Source organism: Hypanus sabinus, chromosome 17 (assembly GCF_030144855.1).
Source record: "Hypanus sabinus isolate sHypSab1 chromosome 17, sHypSab1.hap1, whole genome shotgun sequence".
Taxonomy (NCBI): domain Eukaryota; kingdom Metazoa; phylum Chordata; class Chondrichthyes; order Myliobatiformes; family Dasyatidae; genus Hypanus; species Hypanus sabinus.
Window position 1 is genome coordinate 1,872,144 of NC_082722.1, and position 12,924 is coordinate 1,885,067.

Genomic DNA, 12,924 nt, shown 5'->3' on the forward strand with positions numbered 1-12,924 from the left:
AGATGTCTTTTCCACTGACGAGTTTGATGTGGGTTGTTCCAAGAGCTCTGTTCACACTATTCGGGTGACCGAGGGCATCTCGTTCAGAAAGAAGTCGCTGCGAGAGACCTCTGCAGAGGTGGAAGATGTTAGCCAGCATCTGTGCAAGACGAAGAAAGCTGGGATCATCATCAAGTCCAGAAGCCCCTATGCGTCCTCAGTAGTGGTGGGTAGAAAGAAGAATGGGAAGGTACGGATATGTGTGGACTATAGGACTCTGAACAGGCGCACAGTCCCTGACCAGTATACGGTCCCTTGGATCGAAGACGCATTGGCTTGACTGTGTGTGCAAAGTCGTTTAGTGTGCTGGACTTGAGGAGTGGATATTTCCTGATCCCCGTGAGTGAGGCTGACAAAGAGAAGACGGCATTTATATGTCCACCGGGATTCTTCCCGTTCGAAGGGCTGCCCAGGCCATATCGGGTGCCTCTGCAACCTTCCAGCGAGTCATTGGGGACATGAACTTTCTTGAAGCATTGGTGTATCTCGATGACTTCATAGTGTTAGGATACGCCTTGGAAGAGCAAGAAGCGGTGCTCAGCCGATGGACAGAGCGGTCCGAGCTGCAGGTGGGCACGAGTGATAGGCGCGGAAGGCCTTGCCAGGTAGACCAGAAGTATCCCCAGTAGTGTCAAAACATGAAGAGGTGGATGTGGGACTATCGAGGTCTCACATATCAGGAGGCCACTGGATAGGCTGGCCTACGAAGCAGCGGGGAAACAGTCTTCGGCCCCTATTGCATTGGGAAGCTAACTCAGTGCCTTTTACAGCTGGGTTGGACATTGGGTTTTGTCTGAAGGGTTGGCAAATTATCTCAAAGTCATGAGGACATGACTAAGTTTAGTGGAGTGGGGAGTGCAACGCCCTGGGAAGTTTTCACTGCTAATGTAATGACACCTCTGTAGCAGCAGTGTTTGGGTTTGACTAACAGGGGCTTTGGAATGTGCGGCGTCCAACGGGAGGTTCTTTTTAGAATAGACAATAGACAGTAGGTGCAGGGGAGGCCATTCGGCCCTTCTAGCCAGCACTGACATTCACTGCGATCATGGCTGATCATACACAATCAGTACCTCGTTCGTGCCCTCTCCCCATATCCCTTGTCCCCGCTATCTATAAGAGCTCTATCTAACTCTCTCTTGAAAGCATCCAGAGACTTGGACTCCACTGCCTTCTGGGGCAGAGAATTCCACGTATCCACCACTCTCTGGGTGAAAAAGTTTTTCCGCATCTCTGTTCTAAATGACCTACCCCTTATTCTTAAACTGTGGCCTCTGGTTCTGGACTCACCCATCAGCGGGAACATGCTTCCTGCCTCCAGCGTGTCCAATCCCCTAATAATCTTATATGTTTCAATCAGATCCCCTCTCATCCTTCTAAATTCCAGTGTATACAAGCCCAGTCGCTCCAATCTTTCAACATATGACAGTCCCACCATTCCGGGAACTAACCTTGTGATCTACGCTGCACTCTCTCAATAGCAAGAAAGTCCTTCCTCAAATTTAGAGACCAAAACTGCACACAATACTCTAGATGGGGTCTCACCAGGGTCATGAACAGCTGCAGAAGGACCTCTTTACTCTTATACTTAATCCCTCTTGTTATAAAGGCCAGCATGCCATAAGCTTTCTTCACTGCCTGCTGTACCTGCATGCTTGCTTTCATTGACTGATGCACAAGAACACCTAGATCTCGTTGTATTTCCCCTTTTCCTAACTTGACTCCATTTAGAGAGTAATCTGCCTTCCTGTTCTTGCCACCGGAGGATAACCTCACATTTATCCTTATTGAAATACATCCGCCATACATTTGCCCACTCACCTAGCCTGTCCAAGTCACCCTGCATTCTCATAACATCCTCCTGACATTTCACACTGCCACCCAGCTTTATGTCATCGGCAAATTGCTAATGTTACTTTTAATCCCTTCATCAAAATCATTAATGTATATTGTAAATAGCTGCAGTCCCAGCACCGAACCTTGTGGCACCCCACTGGCCGCAGCCTGCCATTCCGAAAGGGACCCGTTAATCACTACTCTTTGTTTCCTGTCAGCCAGCCAATTTTCAATCCATGTCAGTACTCTGCCCCCCAATACCATGTGCCCTAATTTTGCCCACTAATCTCCTATGTGGGACTTTATCAAAAGCTTTCTGAAAGTCCAGGTACACGACATCCACTGGCTCTCCCTTGTCCATTTTCATAGTTACATCCTCACAAAACTCCAGAAGATTAGTCAAGCATGATTTTCCCGTCGTAAATCCATGCTGACTGGGACTGTTCCTTCTACTGCTATCCAACTGTGTCGTAATTTCTTCTTTTATAATTGACTCCAGTATCTTTCCCACCGGTTTATAATTCCCTGTTTTCTCTCTCCCCCCCTTTCTTAAAATGTGGGATAGCATTAGCAACCCTCCAATCTGCAGGAACTGATCCTGAATCTCTACAACATTGGAAAATGATTACCAATGCGTCAACAATTTCTTGAGCCACCTCTTTAAGTACCCTGGGATGCAGTCCATCAGGTCCCGGGGACTTATCAGCCTTCAGACCCAACAGTTTATCCAACGCCATTTCTTGCCTAGTATAAATTTCCTTTAGTTCATCCTTTACCCTAGTTCCTTTGTCCACTATTACATCTGGGAGATAGTTTGAGTCTTCCCTCGTGAAGACAGATCCAAATTACCTGTTCAACTCATCTGCAATTTCCTTGTCCCAATAATAAATTCACCCGTTTCTGTCTTCAATGGCCCAATTTTGGTCTTAACTATTTTCTTTTTTTGCTTTTCACATACCTAAAGAAGCTTTTACTATCCCGCTTTATATTCTTGGCTAGTTTACCTTCATAGCTCATTTTATCTTTCTTGTGTTCCTGGGAAATAGGGAGACGCTACTTTTGTTTGGTGGAGGATGTGGAGAGAAAATGCCAGAAGGGAGAGGTGATAGACCACAGGACGGGGTGGACTTGGAATGCGATCGGGAATCGACGACGCCCGGCGGAAATCGTTGGGAGAACGAATGGACGGGAAAATCGTGAGGTCAAACATGTGCATTAGAGTTTTTCCTTAAAATGGGCCCCTTTTATTTTTGCTTTCTTTACTAACCCTAATTGTCAAATTAGGAATTATAAAGTTCAATCGTTTAATTGCATATGGTGTACCGTTCGTTATTTCGTGGGACTGATTTGCAACAGCATCCACACAATCGAGATTTTACCATTTTGGCGGGGGCGACGACTGTCTTCTAGACTAACGCAGCCCGTTGAATCTGGGGGTTACATCTAATTTAAATATTCATCCCAAGGAAGAAACCTATCTTTCCGCCTAATTATAATCAAACGAATGGAATTATCACCAGATGCAATTTTCCCCAGACATATTTCTGTAAGTCTCATTTCGTATCCTCCTGTACCATTAGGTCGGCTATTATTTCAAACGTCTGCAGCTCGCCGCAATGACGTCAAAGTGAAACCAAGATGTAAGGGTTGTGCTGTGTATTTGCAATACCATTTCCACAGGACCCTCTGGAAACTTCTTATCACTGTGCTATGTGATTAAACTTCTGATATATTGTAGAGTTAACACTGTCTGATTTCATCACTTTTATTCAAAATGCATATATTTGATATGCTGCATAATCTCTTCGCCCTACAGATTACTTTCACAGGTATGTATAGATTTCCGTCGTTAATCCAGAATAACGAGTTGTGAGATATGCATAAATAGTTGGCAAAGAGCAGCTGCCCAAGAAGTAAACCGCGGTTTTGTTATTTTAAATTGATTTACTTCACTCACAGCCGTATCGATCTAATTCAGTCACAGTGACATTACATATACATATCTTTATTTTAATATTTTTGCCAATAAAGCCAACATTATTCTCCGATGACGATGTTTTTTTTTATTCTGACAGTGGCTGACAGGAGCTCGTTCAAAGTGCGCCAGTTTCCTGAGCAGGTGACTGAGACAGAGGGTGCAAATGTGTCATTTTACTGCACCTACCCAATCTTCGCTCAGAACTCACTGGTGGATGTTTATTGGAAAAAAGTCGGACAAGAACGATCTATAGACGCCACTGCAGACAGAAGGATAAATATAAGTTCAGAGCAAATGTCTGCCGGATTTCATATCTTTGGAGTGAGGTTCAGGGACTCTGGAGTCTATTATTGCAGTGTGGGAGACTGGACAGGAAAGATGTCCCAAGGCAAAGGCACGAATGTTATTGTACACGGTAATTCTCATTCTCACTCGTTTGTTTTAGACAAAAGCAACCACTGAGCGAGTTAGATATTGATAAAGTATAATAAGGGGCCGCCTCTCCATCCACAATAGTATTCTTCCTTTCGGGTTTGAATAACTACTGTTTACTGTTGGTGGAGCAGTGAATTTCTGAAATAGTATTCTTCTCTAATTTCATGTAATTTATGCTCCTTCTTATCTGGAGAATTAAATCCTGGTATGTACATATAATTAAGTACTTCAAGTCGGTAGATAGGTAGTTAATGGAATAGAATGTTTCATGTGTTAACTGAAATCATTTAATCAGATTCTAGACCTGTAAGTTACAGATGATGACGTCCCCTTCGTAAGTTAAGAGTTCAACCATTAGCTGCAGAATATCAAACCGATTCTGGAAAAAAAGATCTAGTGCTTTGCCGACATGTACGACGAATAAACTCTTCTCGGGTTTCCAGCCGGCTACAGACATCAATTGTAACCGATGTCTCGGTGGCATACTCTGCCATCTTTAGAAAAGCCCGAGAAGGTTTCTCCCACTATCCAAAAGTCGAACGCTAATATTAAAAAAAATCGTAAACTGAAATGGCGTAAATCGAAGAAGCAATTGCCATTAATTTATATAGGAAAATTTTTGAGCGTTCCCAGACCCAAAAGATATGGGCTTTGGAAACTCGAGTCTGCCTGTCCCATTTCAAATAGAAAAAAATGAATAAATGTTTGCTGTGTGTTTTTACATAATTAGCGCATGGAAAACACATTAACCTCTAAACAGAATCAGAATCGAGATTAAAATCACGGACATACGTCTGAAAGTCGAGTCCGAATCATAGGGTTTTCATTGCAAGGTATAGAAGATGATTGCCAGATATTTCTTCCGCGCAGACGCTTCCGCTGTCCAGGCTGGGACCGGGCTGCGTTTGAACTCAGATCCACTCGCCTTGAAGTCTAGTGCTGATGCACTGAGGTAGTGTTCTTAAGTTCATTATCCATGAGGAATCGGATGGCAGAGAGGAAGAAAAGGTTTTTGAATCGCTGTGAATGTGTCTTCACCGATTCTATGCAACTTTCCTCACGGTAATAATGAGAAGAAGACTTGTCCTGGGTAATGGAGGTCCTTAACGACGGACACAGCCCTCCGGAGACACTGCTCCTTGAAAATGTCTTCGATACTACGGATGCTAGTACCTATGGTAGAACAGACTCATTTTATAACTTATTTAGCTTCTTTCGATCCAGTACAGTAGTCACTCCGCAGCATACCAGATGGTTATGCAACCTGTCAAAATGCTCCCTACTTACATCTGTAGAAGTTTTCGAGTGCCTTAGGTGACAAACCAAATCTCCTCAAACTTCTAATGAAAATATAGCCACTATCTTGTCCCCAAGTGTAGCTACGTTGATATATTAGGACCATGTTAGATACTCAGAGATATTGACATCCAGGAACTTGAAATTGCCCACTCTCTCCAAATCTGGATATTTGATTTATGATCCCTCGTCCTACTGTTTCTGAAGTCGTCATTCAACTTTTTGGTCTTACTGACGTTGAGTGAAAAGTTGGTGCTGGAACGCCACTCACCTAGCTGATATAGTTCGCTCATGTAAACCCTCCCTTCTACATCTGAGATACTCCAACAATTGTTGTATCATTACCAAATTTATTGATGGAATTTTAGCTATGCCTAGCCAGTTAGTCACGGGTATAGAGTGAGTAGAGAAGTGGGCTGAGGACACATCCCCGAGGAGCGCCAGTGTTGATCCTCATTGAGGAGCAGTTGTTATACAAAGTGTGGTCTTTAGGTTAGCAAGTGGAGAATCGAATTTCTAAGGGAGGTACAGAGACCAATAGATTATCAACAAGACTGTACGAATGTTGATGATAAACGCTGTAGTCAACGAAATGCAAACAGCATCCTGAAAGGTGTTTGTATTGTCCTGGTGATCTCAGGCCGTCTGAAGAACCGTTGATTATGATTCTACCCCTGTGAGCGACCATATGTGCTGCCTTAAGTTCTGATCCTGAAAAATACAGCAGCGTACTCTCTATGAATTCCTCCATCGATAACTATTAGGAACTATTACACAGTTTCACAGTGCCGTAGTAGTATTGCCCGTGTTCTAGTTTATTCTCTGTTTTATTTAAATACATATTTTATTACTCAGCTCAGAGTGGTTAATCTGTGCAATTCTCTGCCCAGTGAAGCTGTAGAGGCTACTTCAGTAAATATATATGTAAATACATATATATATATAACTTTTTATTGAGTTTTCAAATAATTACAGAAATAAAAGAAAATATATGAGAGAAAATAATATATATATACCCTATCCCCCTCCCCTTAACCCCTCCCCCTAACATCCCTATATAAAAAAGAAAGAAAGAAAGGAAAAAAAAGCAAGAAAGAAAGAGTGCCTGGATATCGGAAGATCCGCACATGCTCCATGGAGTTTGTAATAACTTTAGTATATATATTTATTTATTTCCCCAAATAACCAATTATTTCATCTTCGGAGCACCTATATATTTAATCGTGTCTTTGGTAAATAAGGGCTCCAAATTTTCAAAAAGGTTTTATATTTATCTCTTAAATTATAAGTAATTTTTTTCAAGTGGAATACAGCCATAAAACGATCTATACTTAAGTATGTATCCGATTTCCAAGTAACTGCAATAGCCTTTTTGGTTGCTGCCAATGCAATTTTTATAAATTCTTTCTGATATTTATTCAATTTGGGTTTCGGTTTTATCCCTTTAATATCGCCTAGTAAAAATAATATTGGATTATGTGGAAGTTGTGTTCCAATAATTTGTTCCAATAAAACTCTTAAATTTGTCCAAATAGGGTGAACTTTAGAACACGACCAAGCAGAATGTAAAAAAGTACCGATGTCTTGTTTACATCGGAAACACTGATTGGATAAATTTGGGTTTAATTTATTTATTTTTTGTGGTGTAATATATAATTGATGTAAATAATTATATTGCACTAATCTTAACCGGTCATTTATTGTATTTGTCATACTATCAAGACATAGTCTTGACCAATTTGTTTCTTCAATTTTAATATTCAAGTCTCTTTCCCATTTTTGTCTTGACTTATGGACTTCTTGTTTAATTGCCTATTTTTGAATCAAGTTATACATATAAGAAATAATTTTTTTAATCTTTCCTTTTTGAATTAAAGTTTCTATTTCATTAGATTTCGGCAATAACATTGTTTGACCTAATTTTTCTCTTAAATAAGCTCTTAGTTGGAAGTAACAAAAAAGAGTATTGTTTGATACATTATATTTATTCTTTAATTGATCAAATGACATTGATAAACCTCCTTCAAAACAATCTCCTATATATCTAATCTCTTTTTGAAACCAATTATATAAAAGTTGATTATCCATTGTAAAAGGAATAAGTCTATTTTGAATTAAAGATCTCTTTGCTAATACAGATTTCTATGTCTTTTCCATAACATTTATCTTATTCCATAAGTCAATCAAATGTTTTAATATAGGAGATTCTTTCTTTTCCCGTATCCATTTAGATTCCCATTTATATATAAAATCTTCTGGTGTATTTTCTCCTATTTTATCTAGTTCTATTCTAATCCATGCCGGTTTATCTTTCTCAAAAAAAGATGCAATGAATCTAAGTTGGTTTGCTTTATAATAATTCTTAAAATTTGGAAATTGTAACCCTCCTAGATCAAATTTCCAGGTCAATTTTTCCAATGATATTCTTGACATCTTACCATTCCAAAGAAACTTCCTCACATACTTGTTTAACTCTTGAAAAAAATTCTGAGGTTGTTGTATTGGTAATGATTGAAATAGGTATTGTAGCCTGGGGAATATATTCATTTTTATGGTATTTACTCTACCTACTAATGTTATTGGTAATACCATCCATTTATCAAGATCTTCTTGAATTTTTTTTCACTTATGGAAAGTAATTTAATTTATACAAGATCTTTATATCATTATCAACTCTTATACCTAAATATTTTATACCATGTGTCGGCCATCTAAAATGGGTTATTAACGACTTTGACTATAATCTCCTTTAGTAAGAGGTATAATTTCACTTTTATACAAATTTATTTTAGAACTGATATTTTCCCATGTTCTTCTAATCTATAGGATAATTTACGCAACGAGTGCAATGGGTTTGTTAAATAAAGCAGAACATCATCAGCAAATAAGTTAATCTTATATTCTTCCTGATTAAAACCCTTAATATCTGGGTCCATTCTAATTAATTCAGCTAATGGTTCTATCGCCAACACGAATGAAGCAGGTGATAATGGACAATGTAATATATATTTAAGAGAAGTTTGGATAAGAGGTCTGCATAGTGGGGAATTAAGTGTTATGGGAGAAACGCAGGTTGGTATGGAGATGAGTCCACGGCCAGATCAGCCATGATCTTATTGAATGACGGAGCAGGCTCGCCGGCTCAGCTGGCCTTCTTCTGCTCATATTTCTTATGTTCTTATGTAGTCAGTTAAACAGTAGAACGTGTAAAAAGCAAAACAATGATATGAATAATTTTAATATATTAAGGATTTCATGACATTTTCCGAGATTCAGTCGTGAATGTGTTATAGAACGCAATATACGTTTGTCTTTGAGGCAGATAAATGGCAGTATGTGCGGTATGGAAGACAGAACGCATCAAATCACAGAATTGAGAATTGTACATATAATTAGCACAACGTATAACAATAGAGGTAAAAAATAGAAATGAGAAATTCAGGATTCCTCAATATTTAACAGTTGTAACTCTTCTTGCGATGTCATATCCTTGTTTAAAAGTTCGGAGCATGGACTGTGAACAGAAGAAATACCCGTCTAAACTGTCACAGGGAAATTCTCATTCTCACTCGTTTGTTTTAGACAAATGCAACTACTGAGCGAGTTAGATATTGATAAAGTATAATAAGGGGCCGCCTCTCCATCCACAATAGTATTCTTCCTTCCGGGTTTGAATAACTACTGTTTACTGTTGGTGGAACAGTGAATTTCTGAAATAGCATTCTTCTCCAATTTCATGTAATTTATGCTCCTTCTTATCTGGAGAATTAAATCCTGGTATGTACATATAATTAAGTACTTCAAGTCGGTAGATAGGTAGTTAATGGAATAGAATGTTTCATGTGTTAACTGAAATCATTTAATCAGATTCTAGACCTGTAAGTTACAGATGATGTCGTGCCCTTCGTAAGTTAAGAGTTCAACCATTAGTTGCAGAATATCAAACCGATTCTGGAAAAAAAAGATCTAGTGCTTTGCCGACATGTACGACGAATAAACTCTTCTCGGGTTTCCAGCCGGCTACAGACGTCAATTGTAACCGATGTCTCGGTGGCATACTCTGCCATCTTTAGAAAAGCCCGAGAAGATTTCTCCCACTATCCAAAAGTAGAACGCTAATATTAAAAAAAATCGTAAACTGAAAAGGCGTAAATCAAAGAAGCAATTACCATTAATTTATACAGGAAAATTTTTGAGCGTTCCCAGACCCAAAAGATATTGGGTTTTGGAAACTCGAGTCTGCCTGTACCATTTCAAATAGAAAAAAATGAATAAATGTTTGCTGTGTGTTTTTACATAATTAGCGCATGGAAAACACATTAACCTCTAAACAGAATCAGAATCGAGATTAAAATCACGGACATACGTCTGAAAGTCGAGTCCGAATCATAGGGTTTTCATTGCAAGGTATAGAAGATGATTGCCAGATATTTCTTCCGTGCAGACGCTTCCGCTGTCTAGGCTGGGACCGGGCTGCGTTTGAACTCAGATCCACTCGCCTTGAAGTCTAGTGCTGATGCACTGAGGTAGTGTTCTTAAGTTCATTATCCATGAGGAATCGGATGGCAGAGAGGAAGAAAAGGTTTTTGAATCGCTGTGAATGTGTCTTCACCGATTCTATGCAACTTTCCTCACGGTAATAATGAGAAGAAGACTTGTCCTGGGTAATGGAAGTCCTTAACGACGGACACAGCCCTCCGGAGACACTGCTCCTTGAAAATGTCTTCGATACTACGGATGCTAGTACCTATGGTAGAACAGACTCATTTTATAACTTATTTAGCTTCTTTCGATCCAGTACAGTAGTCGCTCCACGGCATACCAGATGGTGATGCAACCTGTCAAAATGCTCCCTACTTACATCTCTGGAAGTTCTCGAGTGCCTTAGGTGACAAACCAAATCTCCTCAAACTTCTAATGAAAATATAGCCACTATCTTGTCCCCAAGTGTAGCTACGTTGATATATTAGGACCATGTTAGATACTCAGAGATATTGACATCCAGGAACTTGAAATTGCCCACTCTCTCCAAATCTGGATATTTGATTTATGATCCCTCGTCCTACTGTTTCTGAAGTCGTCATTCAACATTTTGGTCTTACTGACGTTGAGTGAAAAGTTGGTGCTGGAACGCCACTCACCTTGCTGACATAGTTCGCTCATGTAAATCCTCCCCTCTTCGTCTGAGATTCTGCCAACAATTGTTGTATCATTACCAAATTTATTGATGGAATTTTAGCTCTGCCTAGCCACTTAGTCACGGGTAGAGTGAGTAGAGAAGTGGGCTGAGGACACATCCCCGAGGAGCGCCAGTGTTGATCCTCATTGAGGAGCAGTTGTTAATACAAAGCGTGGTCTTTAGGATAGCAAGTCGAGAATCGAATTTCTAAGGGAGGTACAGAGACCAGTAAATTATCAACAAGACTGTACGAATGTTGGTGATAAACGCTGTAGTCAACGAACTGCAAACAGCATCCTGAAAGGTGTTTGTATTGTCCTGGTGATCTCAGGCAGTCTGAAGAACCGTTGATTATGATTCTACCCCTGTGAGCGACCATATATGCTGCCTTAAGTTCTGATCCTGAAAAATACAGCAGCGTACTCTCTATGAATTCCTCCGTCGATAACTATTAGGAACTATTACACAGTTTCACAGTGCAAAAGTGGTATTGACCATGTTCTAGTTTATTCTCTGTTTTATTTAAAAACATATTTTATTACTCAGCTCTGAGTGGTTAATCTGTGCAATTCTCTGCCCAGTGAAGCTGTGGAGGCTACTTTAGTAAATATATTTAAGAGAAGTTTGGATAAGAGGTGTGCATAGTGGGGAATTAAGTGTTATGGGAGAAACGCAGGTTGGTATGGAGATGAGTCCACGGCCAGATCAGCCATGATCTTATTGAATGACGGAGCAGGCTCGCCGGCTCAGCTGGCCTTCTTCTGCTCATATTTCTTATGTTCTTATGTAGTCAGTTAAACAGTAGAACGTGTAAAAAGCAAAACAATGATATGAATAATTTTAATATATTAAGGATTTCGTGACATTTTCCGAGATTCAGTCGTGAATGTGGTATAGCATGTAATATACGTTTGTCTTTGAGGCAGATAAATGGCAGTATGTGCGGTATGGAAGACAGAACGCATCAAATCACAGAATTGAGAATTGCACATATAATTAATGCAACGTATAACAATAGAGGTAAAAAATAGAAATACTTGTTAAATTCAGGATTCCTAGTTATTTAACAGTTGCAACTCTTCTTGCGATGTCATATCCTTGTTTAAACGTTCGGAGCATGGACTGTGAACAGAAGAAATACCCGTCTAAACTGTCACTGGGAAATTGATAATATCGATTGCTCATCGATGAAATCGCCAATTTTGGTCATCATTGAACCATGTATTGGAAACAACATATTTTTTAAACTATGTGCCCTCTTTTCACCTTATGTCTGAATTACCGCATCAAGCTAGATAAAACATTACTATAGCACTATATTGCCCCCAAAAAGGGCGGTATTATTCATCTTGTTCCAGCATCATTTTCAAGTCTATCCCTCAACGTAGAGAGGTTAATCTGAAAAAAATTCTTCTTTATATTCCGTACTGAACTTGCAGGGAATTTTCATCATTTTGTCATAACTTGCTGCAGCCTCAGAGACAAAGCAAAAACATATAGCGTCCAAAACAACACACAAGTAATGATTTGTGATGTTTTAAAATAAATATTTGACCAGATTCATTTGCAATAATGGAAAATTGTACAACATCTTTGGCACATTTGCTCTATTAATTCTGTTCTGATCCAAGGTTTTAACTTTTTCTTTCACTAAATTCACAAGAATTTAGCTTTATTTATTCAGTCTTGCTGTAATCCCTGCTTATTATTTTCCTCCTGTTACTTATGCTTTTCCATTCCCCTGGTTGCTCCTGCTTCCAGCATGGTCCAACATGCTGACTTCCACAATCATGTGCTCTCGATCCTCTGCATCCATCAAGCATTTTTTGGTTATTCCTTTATCAGCTGTAATGCTATTTATTCTGGAACAATACTTCTACGGCAACTTCTGGTGCCATATAGAGCCTCTGGTGAATATCTACCACAGAACATCTAGGTATGCAGATTCAGGGTGTGGACCAGACAGCCGGGTAATATCGGCGAATTATTTCCAAGAAAGGATCCTGTTACAATTTGCAGTGGGTGACTACCGGTATTTTTTTCTGGAATTGGAAGTCTTTGCTCTACATAGGGTTGGGTTGTAGTTATGACGAAGTATCTCGCAACATTTTTGGATCTCGTGAAAACACAATCCTTCAGGCCTCCATCAAATTTTGTCGCAACC